General features: G+C 40.4%; 1 pseudogene; it reads left to right on the plus strand.

The window, feature by feature from the left end:
• Nucleotides 1–5433: 5433 nt before the first annotated feature.
• LOC138442085 (dnaJ homolog subfamily A member 1 pseudogene) lies at nt 5434–6896 on the plus strand (annotated as a pseudogene).
• Nucleotides 6897–12178: the final 5282 nt, after the last annotated feature.

The following is a 12178-nucleotide window of genomic DNA, read 5'->3' on the forward strand; positions in this document are numbered from 1 at the left end:
TTAATAGTTTATTACTACTTGCCAGGAGCCAGCGTAAGGAACTCCGCCCGTGGCAAAAGTCATGAGGAAGGCGGTGCGGCATACGCAAAGGCGGGATCGAGCCTCAGGAAACCCCCTGTTCCCGAGCATCTACCCCCAAAACCAGAGTCTGCCTACTTTACTGCTTCATGCTCTCACCTATACCTCTGACTTTACAGGGGGCTGTCTGCCACCACCTCTCTAGGAGAAGGAGTTAACCTACAGCTCCAGTTAATAAAAATTCCTGGGCGTGACAAGGGTGTCTCAGGTCAAACCTCCCTGCTGGCAGACTAGCTTGTGTGACAGGATTATCCACACTCTTGCTACTACATACATGATTGTTTACAACCTCTCAACCATAAACAGCACAGAGAGTTTGGAGTATTTTGAAAGTCTTAGTTAGCATTGGGTTTTACTAAAGATAAAAATCGTCTTGGTGAAGGGTTTTTCATTTATTGGGCCAATGTTTGCTGCTAAATCCCCTGCCCTTATACATGTTAATGAATATATAACTGGCATATAGGAGCAATAAGTATTAACCTTTAAGATTAATCATGTTAAACCTTAGGCTAAGTAAATTCCTTTCTTAATTGTAACCCACTACACCCTCACCCTATAGGAATACAACTTTATCTGGTACCTTCGGAGGGTGGCACCTGGTTTAAGAAAAAATCACCCCTGGAAAAAATAAGTTTTCTGGTTGACTGACTGTTATCAGAAAGAAAGGGTCATAAAATGTTAGTAGGCCCCCTGGCCAGAAGATGATGTAAAACCCCTAAGATCTTTTATATGCAGCACCTGATTTTGATAAAGGTCAGGTCTGCTGACCCCGCGTTACTCTGTATTCATCCCTATGTATAACAAAAAGTATATAAGCGAACCTGAAAATAAAGAAATTGGACCAGTTCCTGGAAAGACTGGTTTCCCCCATGTGGTCTTTTCTCATTCTCTTCTTTTCTGGCTGAATCCTCCTCTGGAGCGTGGAGGCTTGCCATGTCTACTTACTTGCCCTGGCTTCTAAGACCCACGCGAGAGGGAGCCCAAGGCGGGGCACCCTCCACTATTCAAGCGGGCACCAGTGGCCTACATAGATGGTGCAAATTCCTTGTCTTGGAGTTTTATTGGTTTTCCACGTAAACCAAGTTATTCAGCCTCTTTTTCTCCACTAAAATTTCCTACTACACTATTCTTTTCTGATCTCTCTTTTTATCTGTAATTAAATAAATTAATTCCTAGGACACCGACTCTGTCCCTGCTTCGAATTACCCTGGATCCACCGGGGCTGGACCCCAGCAACTACTGTTGATAATAGCAGCAGCAATAATCATTGCCAGTCAGGAAGCACTTATTCCTCAAATCTTTGAAAATTTACCTCCTTGATTGTTAACGGCCTGGGTCCATGTTTCTCCGGTGGTTGGAGGCAGCCTATTGAAAGTCTTGTGCATCATCCCTTTCTTCCTCATACCTGCAGACTACTAGCCGGGATAAGTGCTTCTGTTCTGCAAGCTCATACTCCCCTGGTGAAAGAAATGTGTATTCCCAGGGAAAGCTTGTAGAGAGAACTACAAGTGTCATTCGACTTTCACTCCAAGCCATATCAGCCAAAAGAGATTTTTCTGTGTGTGTGTGTGTGTGTGTGTGTGTGTGTATCACATCTTATTTATCCATTTACCCATCAATGGACAGTTAGGTTGCTTCCATATAATGTCCATTATAAATAATGCTGCAAAAAAATGGAAGTGAATATATTTTTCCAATTAACTTTTTCACTTTTTGAATGAAATACCCAGAAGTCTAATTGCTGGATCATCTGAAAGTTCTATTTTGGGGGGAACTTCCACACTGCTTTCCATAAGGGTTCTTTTCTTCCAGTCCTTGCCAATACTTTTTAGTCCCTGTCTTCTTAATGATAGTCATTCTGATAGTTATAAGGTGATTCCTCACTGTGGTTTTGATTTTCAGTTCCCTGATGATTGGCAATGGTGAGCATCATTATCTGTGCCTGTTGGCCATCTGTATGTCTTCTTTGTAAAAGTGTCCATTCAGATTTTCTGCCCATTTTTTAATTGGGTTGCTTTTCTGCTACCAAGTTGTATGAGCTATTTATATTTTTTGATACTAGACCCTCTGTGTTGACATTGTGCAAAAGCAAAGGTGGGCAGCCTACTGGTGCCTTAGCATAAACCAAGACAGCAGCACCAAACTTGTGGTCACTGTTTTTCACCACTCTGTGCTTGTGGTAAATAAAACAAAAACTTAACAAAGCAGAACAAAAAGGCCAATTTTACTGAACAATGTCCTTGAAGAAGCAATAACCATGATGTTATGAATTTTACTAAACCTCAGTCCTTGAGGACATATGTTGTTTTCTCTGTGACAAAATGAGAAGCGTGAACAAAGCATTTTGCTGAATACTAAATTACAATAGTGTCTAGAGGAAGCACTTCATGACTGTTTGAATTAAACATGAATTTCATGACTGTTTGAAAAGCTGAACTATCCATTTTTTTTCTCATGGAACATTTGTACTCGAAAGAATTGATAGACAAATTATGTTATTCAAACGTAGTTGTTTGGCATACATTTTCTTGAAACTGAGGTAAGTTATCACTTTAAGGAAAACAACTGAATTTGTTGCCAGTAACAAAAGTCTGAGTTTTCAATGAAAATCAAAATATTGAAAAATGTGAACTTGAACTGCTTTCCAGTTCTTCAAGACTTTTCTGATGAACTTAGTGATGTTAACAAATTTGACTTTTTGATTCTTTGTAATGAAATGTGATAATATTTGGAAGTTTTGTACACCTCAGTGAGCTAGTATTTTCTAAGCAGCTTAGACATTTTGAAATCATGCATGGGTAAAAAATCTATTCAAAGTCCTAGAGGCACCAATGGATTTTAATGAAAAGAAGATCAAAATTTCCTTGATATGGTTTCAGATTCTGTTTTGAAAATAAGTTTTAAGAAACAGTCACTTGATGAGTTTTGCGTAGTATCAAAAAAAAACTTTTTTAGAAAGGCTATTATTAAAATATTCTCCCTTTTCCAACTGTAAATCTATGAGATACTGAATTTTCTTCTTATAATTCAACCAAAACAACACATTTGACTGATTGCATACCAAAGCAAAGATGAGGATTCAGTTTTCTTCTAACAAGTTTCAGACTGAAATGTGAAAATATAAAACAATATCACTCTTCTCAAATTTTTTTTTGTTTTGAAAATCATTGTTTTATATTAAAATTTTATATATGAAAACATGTAATAAGTTTTTTCAACCAATTAATAAGTATACTTTAAAACTTCATAGTTTTTATTTCTAATATGATAGATTTATTTATTTCTAATATGATAAAAATATAAAAGATATGACCCACATAAACAAAAGTTTTGCGGTCCTCAATACTTTTAAAAGTATAGGGACTTCTCTGGTGGTCCATTGATTAAGAATTTGCCTTCCAGTGCAGGGGAGAGGGTTAGATCCCTGGTTGGGGAAGTGGGATCCCACGTGCCACTGTAGGACTACTAGCTCAAGGAAGGATTCCAGGATTCTGCATGCCACAGCCAAGACCCCATGTGGAGGCGGGGGAGGGAGTAACAGGTCTTGAAACAACAGGTGAGTACTATAAGAAATACAGCTGGTTAGCATAACAACAGGAAAATGCACAATTCCGTTTGCAATCAAGGAGATACTTGTTTTGAGGTAATTCTTTACCCAGGAATGCAAAATGGTAATACACCACCTAACCCTAAATCTGATATAATAGATATTAGATTTTTTTCCTATTGTAATGACAGAAGGCATAGATTTTCTGTTATTTCTTTCCTCTTCACATGTTCTGTCTTTCTAACACTACACACATGTTCTAATTTTTATAATTACTTAAAACCTGAATCTAAAGAAATACTGAGATCAGTTACAGAAGAATTCCCTGAATGTGATCTGTTCCAGAGGATGAGGTGGTTGGATGGCATCACCAACTCAATGGACATGAGTTTGGGTGGACTCTGGGAGTTGGTGATGGACAGGGAGGCCTGGTGTGCTGCAGTTCATGGGTAGCAAAGAGTGAGACACAATTGAGTGACTGAACTGAACTGAACTGATCTGTTCCAGAAACAGGTAGTCTGAGAAAATAAATGTGCTTCCTAGATGAAGCTATCCGTGCTTATAGCAAAAGAGCACATCTAGAGAAAACACAACTGAATACAAAGGACAATGGCTTAACAGAACAGCGAGATGGTGTTTCCAGCAAACATTAGCATCCTGTTATGACTGACTGCATCCTCAGGCATGAAAAAAGCACAGTGTCTATTCACTTATCCTTAGAATACTGATGGCATTTTGTTCTGAAAAACTGAAAGAACAGATGACTAAGCAAGAAGGGTTGAGAGTAACACTGATTCTTAACTGCATTCAGAAGATCTCTGGTTACAATAATATAAAAAATGAAATCATCTCTCTTTTTCTCTTCTGGTGCTAAGTTTAAAACAACAAATATTTGGTCCCTCTCCTGTGTCAGGCACTGTGCTTGGATCACCATCCTGAGGGGAGGACACAGTCCCTGGCCATAGGAGTCTCGCACCTAGAGGAGAAACAGGCGTATATAACATAGAGACAACTTCAAAATGACTAAGTCTACAATGGGGTTAAGACACAGGTCAATGCACCCCAGAAGGGGGACAGTGAGCCAGTTTGAGAAGGGCTGCTTTCCAGAAAGGCTTTCTGGGAAAAGTATGATCTGAGGTTAGCCCTGAAGGAGGAATAGGAAGGACAGGCAATGGATGGGAATACATGCACATGCTCGGTGCAGAGCAGAGTGAGGGTGGGAGTTGGAGGGAAGCTGTTTCATGCAGAAGGCATGATATGCCCACGTGACCAGCAGCAAGATACTTCGGGACAGTTTGGGGATGGAAAGCCCCATTCTTGCCCTTGTTTGGTCTGTTGGCTTTGATTTAAAAAAACAGAATGAGGGTGAGTGCTAAGAGTTGAGGATAAGATGAGTCCCTGCTTGATCAGGAAACACCTGAAATTTCTTTAATACTTGCCACAGACATAATTGCCTTCTCTATTAATAACTGCTGTGTTGGTTTGTGTCCTACAAACACAGGAATTCTGAAAGTATCTATTTCAAACAATATTTATCAAAATAGAGCAAAAAGCATATGACACATTCATATTGGTATTTGCTGCCTTACTGAATATATTCCTATTCCACTTTAAATAGCTCTCTACAGGATGAGAATCCTCTAATTAAAAATTTGTAAATCTAATTGGAAGAGTTTTGTGCAAATTATCTTCTGGCTTTGTACATTTCAATCTTGATTTTTCTCCTGTATCCACATACCTCTGATGCCATATTCTGTAGTAAGAATATTCCTGAAAGCAAGTAACATTAAATCATATATGACGGGAACTTTCCAGAACGCTCGGTGAAAGGCGGAGGAGCGGCGGCTGCCCGAGCTGCGCACAGCAACGCGCTCCTTCCCGCTCCCCCACACCGGCATCGGCCCGCTCACCGGCTGTAGAAAATGGTGAAAGAAACCACTTACTATGATGTTTTGGGGGTCAAACCCAATGCCACCCAAGAAGAATTGAAAAAGGCTTACAGGAAACTGGCCTTGAAGTACCACCCTGATAAGAATCCAAATGAAGGCGAGAAGTTTAAACAGATTTCTCAAGCTTACGAAGTGCTCTCTGATGCAAAGAAAAGGGAATTATATGACAAAGGAAGAGAACAGGCAATTAAAGAAGGTGGAGCAGGTGTTGGTTTTGGCTCCCCCATGGACATCTTTGATATGTTTTTCGGAGGAGGAGGCAGGATGCAGAGAGAGAGGAGAGGTAAAAACGTTGTGCATCAACTTACAGTAACTTTAGAAGATTTATATAATGGTGCAACAAGAAAACTAGCTCTGCAAAAGAATGTGATTTGTGACAAATGTGAAGGCCGAGGTGGTAAGAAAGGAGCAGTAGAATGCTGTCCCAATTGCCGAGGTACTGGAATGCAAATAAGAATTCATCAGATAGGACCTGGAATGGTTCAGCAAATTCAGTCTGTGTGCATGGAGTGCCAGGGCCATGGGGAGCGGATCAGTCCTAAAGATAGATGTAAAAGCTGCAAGGGAAGGAAGATAGTTCGAGAAAAGAAAATTCTAGAAGTTCATATTGACAAAGGCATGAAAGATGGCCAGAAGATAACATTCCATGGTGAAGGAGACCAAGAACCAGGACTGGAGCCAGGAGATATTATCATTGTTTTAGATCAGAAGGACCATGCTGTTTTTACTCGACGAGGAGAAGACCTTTTCATGTGTATGGACATACAGCTGGTTGAGGCATTGTGTGGCTTCCAGAAGCCAATATCTACTCTTGACAACCGAACCATAGTCATCACTTCTCATCCAGGTCAGATTGTCAAGCATGGAGATATCAAGTGTGTGCTAAATGAAGGCATGCCAATTTACCGTAGGCCATATGAAAAGGGTCGCCTAATCATTGAATTTAAGGTAAACTTTCCTGAGAATGGCTTTCTCTCTCCTGATAAACTCTCTTTGCTGGAAAAACTTCTGCCTGAGAGGAAGGAAGTAGAAGAGACTGATGAAATGGACCAGGTAGAATTAGTGGACTTTGATCCAAATCAGGAAAGACGGCGCCATTACAATGGAGAAGCATATGAGGATGATGAACATCATCCTCGGGGTGGTGTTCAGTGTCAGACCTCTTAGTAGGGCCTGTGAATAACACTCACTGCTGGTGTTTTATTTGCAGTAGTGATTGAGTGAAGGACTATAATCATAATATGCTCACTACTTGCTTTTGTTTTAATATTCAACTATAGTAGTGTTTAAAAGTTAAATGAAGAATAAACTCGAATATAAAAGCTCAAAAAAAAAATAAATCATATATGACAAAGTGATTGTGAAACACATACTTATATCTTTCCATATGCAAATAAAATGTATAACAAACTGAATTTCCCTGTATCTGGATCCCAGAAATGTTTGTGGCCACTCCATACGATGATGGGAATTACAACAGAGGAAGACAGACATCAAACATATCTTACTGTTGCAAAATTTTCAAGAAGGTATGACTAAGTAATACACATTGCTAGGGCTCCCCCACCAGAGACTTTGAAAGGAACCCCTGGAAGGGAAGAACCCTAAAGCAAAAGCATTCTTAGTTTCATGTTGTCTGGCTCTGTAGGTTCATGGCACCAATACCTTTTCTTTACAGTTCAAAGAGATTAAGTAATCTGTCCCAAGCCACAGAGCTAGCAAGGGGCAAACTGTCTCAATTCAAGGTGTGAACATTTTTGACACTCTAGTATGCTGACTCTTGCTGCAGATTTACCATGACCTGAACTGGAGTTAAGCATAATGAAGGAACAAGAAATATTTGGAAGAAAGAATGACTAAGTTGTTGCCTATTGGGTAAATTGGTGAGGAAGACTTGGAGTTTCAACTAGGACTATCTTGCAGGCATGGATTAAAGATCTCCAACTACGGGAGGGCAGAGACTCAGAGACTAGAAAGCCAGCAGGACCTAGAAGTCCTGTGGCAAGATGACTGACCCTGGGGTAGGAGTCATATTAAGTAGTCAAGAGGAAAGGACAGGACAATGAGCTGAAGAAAGCAGTGATTGAAAGGTGGTTTGAAAGGACAAAAATTACAGATTTTAGGAATGGAGTCATATATATATAAGGCCCTTTGTTGTGATAGTGAGTTAAATTTATTATAACTTTGAAATGAATGTCTTTAGGGTTAAGGAACTAATTTTTAAAAGAACAGAGACTTGGGAAGAAAATGGAAAGAGTAAATTCAATCAAAGTAATAAAGGCAAAACAAGAAGATGAGAAAGAAATTCATCGCTTCTGTTAAAAACCTTCTCTGACTTGAAGGTTACTATAAAATCCCTTAAATATATATACATTAACCCAAAGTAGACTTTTAGGCCTTCATCAAAGGACCTTCCTAGCTTTATAATCACTTTTGACCTCTGAATACTTCTTAGGTTTTCTTATTTTTAATTACAGTGTCTCCAAATGAGTCTGTTTCACAACCTTCTAATAAGGGTCTGGTTGAGGTCAGAAACAGCAAGAGATCTTTATTTCTATCAGTAAACCACAGTAGTGTGCTTGTTTACATCTATGCTATTGTGATGGTGGATCAGCCTCATTTTTATCACCTGGCCATTTCACACTACACAAGAATTTAGGGGTAAGTTGGTCAATATCACCATGACTTCCCTTCCAGAGTTCATGGCTGTGTGTTCATGGTTTTTGACATGAGGTCTAAACCAGATAAACTTGTTCCAAGGAGACAAGGGCTTACGCACTCCAAGTCTACAAGGACAAATGGGCTGTAGACTTTCATCTTTGCAATGAAGACTGTAATAAATCAGAGACAGAGAGAGGCACTATCTGTTTTTTTAGCCAAGTAATGAAAATGGAGCCCAGTCTTTTCCCAACTTGACTTTCTGTTTAGACTGAAGCACTTTGTCTTCATCTTCTCCTGAACAAAAGAGACTCCAGGCTGGAAAGGAAATTGAATGCCAATGGCAGTATGAAATACTGCTTCAGTCCCTTGGCCCACTTACTGATCTAATGGGTTCCATCTTTTGAAGGCATAGAGGGTGGAGGCCAAAGTGTTCTCTTCTGAAATGTCAAGAAGTAATCAAATTCATAATACAAGAGACACCAAAGGAAACTTGTGGTGTTTTTGATATTCTGGGGGAGAATTTCAGCTTCTATCTAAGCTTTAAATACACAGTTTGCTGAAAACACACAGCAGTGAAATTGTCAGTGGTTTGGAAAGCCCAAATCAAATAGCTTTTGAGGGGAAATGGCTTTTTAATAATTTTAATACAATTTTGACTAGTTCCATTACATAAAATGGCATAATAAATGGTGCTTTGAACCACTGAAAGGAAAAGGTGACCTTTGAAAGACTATTTCTTTCTAATTAGAATAAAACAAACACAATTTGCATAACAGAGTATTGAATTACTTTTAAGAGAAAAATTTTTCATTGTCTTTATACAAAATTTGCTATTCCAAAATATGCATTTCAAATCACTGTAAAATTGATAAGATTTGTTCATAAACATGAATCTCTGTTTGCAATAAAATAAACCTATTCAATAAGTAGGGCACATATTACTACCACAGTTTTGTATATGAATAACCTGATAATTTGTGATGTCAATATTACTTAAAAAGGCCACACAGCTCATAAGAATTAAAGCCCAGACTTAAATTTAGCTTTCAGTTAGTTGGGTCAGTGATCGTCTCATGACATCAACATTACATCAACTGTTCCTGGATACTAAGGGAGAAAGCTAATTATAGAATCCCTCCACAAAGCTCCTTCTAGGCAAATAATTTTTTTTGAGCCTTTGTCTATATCCACATCTTGATTAAAATGCATTATAAAAGTCATGAGGGAGACCTCGCCCTGCTTCGCCCGGGTTCGGATCGAGAGTCCGCGCTGCAGCGGGCACCGCGGTCAGGAGCTATGGCGGTCGTCGTCCGAGTAGTTTATTGTGGCGCTTGAGGCTACAAGCCCAAGTAAATTAAAAAAAAAAAAAAAAAGTCATGAGGGACTTCCCTGGCAATCCAGTGATTAAGGCTTTGCCTTTCAATGCAGGGGATACAGGTTTGATTCCTGGTCAGGAAACTAGGTTTCCACATGTCTCACAATCAGAAATCAAAACCAGAAACGGAAACAATATTGCAACAAATTCAATAAAGATTTTTTAAACAGGCCACATCTTTAAAGTAAAAAATGAAAGTCATGGGCCCATGGGAGAAATAGTATTTTATTTATGAAGATTTAGAATAATCAGGAGAAAAGTGCTTATGTAATTGTTTTTTAACTAATTGGCTCAATAAAGATTCTTTGTGGTGTCCAGGCACCATCTCTCTTCATTTAGGTCCAGGAACCATCTTGTAGCAATGCAGTTGTAACTCACAAGGCCATGGCTCTTTAGAACCTGTTTATATGAGGGAAATAAAAGCTCTTCTTAATGGCACCCCTACCCCACTCCAGTACTCTTGCTGGAAAATCCCATGGACAGAGGATCCTGGTGGGCTACAGTCCATGGGGTCGCAAAGAGTCAGACAGGACTGGGCAACCTCACTTTCACTTTCACCTTGGCAGTTGTTCAATACCATTTATTTGATGCTGGTTATATTATCATTTTTAAACACTCTGTTACCGATTATGCTGCCCACGAATGCTGGCTTCCAGTGACTCTTAGAAATTGTGTTTGCTTCTGTGCTTTGTTGGAGAAGCCCACAGATGTTAGTCTTACCCCACCTACACAAGAAAATTAAAGCAATAATTTATGCATGATGATGCTAAATTTACCATTCAGAACTTTGCATTTAAATACAAAACAACACATTTTCCAACCGTATCTCGATTGGAGCTCTTTAGGCCTGTATTAGAAAGTCCTCTCTCCACTGTGGCCTAAAGCCCTGCCTTCCGTCCAGTGCTGCCAGTAAGGACAGGCAAGAGGCCAGGGACTGACACAGAAGAGTGGTCCCGTTGCCGAGGACTGTCGCCCTTGCCTGGCATAGTCTGAGACAGGCCTGAGAGCACGCCACGGTACCAGTCAGAGACAAGAGCGGGCGTGGGGTGGGAGGGCCCGTGGGCTTGCACACTTTCAGCCCGACAGGTGTGGCCAGTTCTGGGGCCCTGACTGATAACGTGCCATGGAGCCCACCGGCAGGGTGGGAGACCTCTCTGGGTAGCAGTGGGGGAATACACAAGCCAAAGGAAGCCTTCTGCCATGCTACCCGCCCATGAGCTCTCTAGATGGGAGGCGGCTCCCGGGCAGAAACCTAGCCAAGTGAGAGCAACATCCCAGGCCGCAGCTGCAGCTGGAATCCAAGGGTCAGCAATGGAGCAGTGTCGCCAGCTCACCCTGTGCCTAACCTGAGTGAGAATCACATCAGGTCCGTCTGCTACCACCATGCTGCTGGCCCAATTTCATGTCATCCCATAAAAGAAATACACCAAGCAGAGTAAGCCTCCTATCCAGCTACCTTCCTCCAGCTAGGGCTTGGCCAGGATGACTGGAGACAACCCCACAGCACACGTCTCTAAGCCCCTCAAACTCTAACGCCCCCTGTGTGTGTGATAGAATACCAAAAAGTGCAATGAAGGAAAAAAACAAACACCAGGCCCACACAGGCCCTGGTCTGCTCTCAGAGTGCTTCCCAGGTGGTTCTTCTGGTTTCCCCTGGACCCAACCACCAGAAGGGTCTTAGAAACTGTTGAGACAGGCAATCTGAGCAGGCTGCGTGTTTGCCCAGGTATTAGCGTGTTCTGGTCCCTCCAGGTACTGCTTCTTGGTACTCTGCTTAGCAAGACAATCAAAAGATCCAAAGTAGGATAAAATGACTCCCTCTATGCCAAATCTCAGCCATTTGCCCTATAGACTCACTTCTGCCCATTTTCATGTGCTCTGGCTGTGACCAATCGGAATTACATCCTTACAGCCTCTGTGCCCTCTGACCTCTAGCTGGACTTGATCCATGGGGGCCCTGGCCAGAGATGGAGAAAATTAGATGAGGGAAATTAGGGAATTTTTCTCACAGCTCTTTCATCCTGAGATGACTTTGAATGCATTCCTCCACCAATTTTATATTAATTCTAATTTTTTTGGCTTTTAATTCAATAAAGCTACTAATCATGCTATCACCATCAATACTTTATAATTTGTGTTCTACTGATGGGATCTAAATGATTTTAAAATAAATATAATCATATTCAAGCTGTATAAAACTTTACTGTGCTCTATACAAATATAAGAAATGCAAAAATTAAGAATAAAAATCATTTTTCACAAATATTTCAAGTTGTTTTCTTCTAGATATTCACAACCACGAGAATTAAAATGCAAAGTAAAAATAGTGATATCAAATATTCAAATCAAAATTAGTTAAATCAGGCTGAACTGATGCTGGGAAAGATTGAGGCAGGAGGAGAAGGGGACGACAGAGGATGAGATGGTTGGATGACAACACTGACTCTATGGACAAGAGTCTGAGTAAGCTCCAGGAGCTGGTGATGGACAGGAAGCCTGGAGTGCTGCAATCCCTGGGGTTGTAAAGAGTCGGACACGACTGAGCAACTGAACTGAACTGTTTATTTG

This window comes from Ovis canadensis, chromosome 6 (genome assembly GCF_042477335.2).
Source record: "Ovis canadensis isolate MfBH-ARS-UI-01 breed Bighorn chromosome 6, ARS-UI_OviCan_v2, whole genome shotgun sequence".
Taxonomy (NCBI): domain Eukaryota; kingdom Metazoa; phylum Chordata; class Mammalia; order Artiodactyla; family Bovidae; genus Ovis; species Ovis canadensis.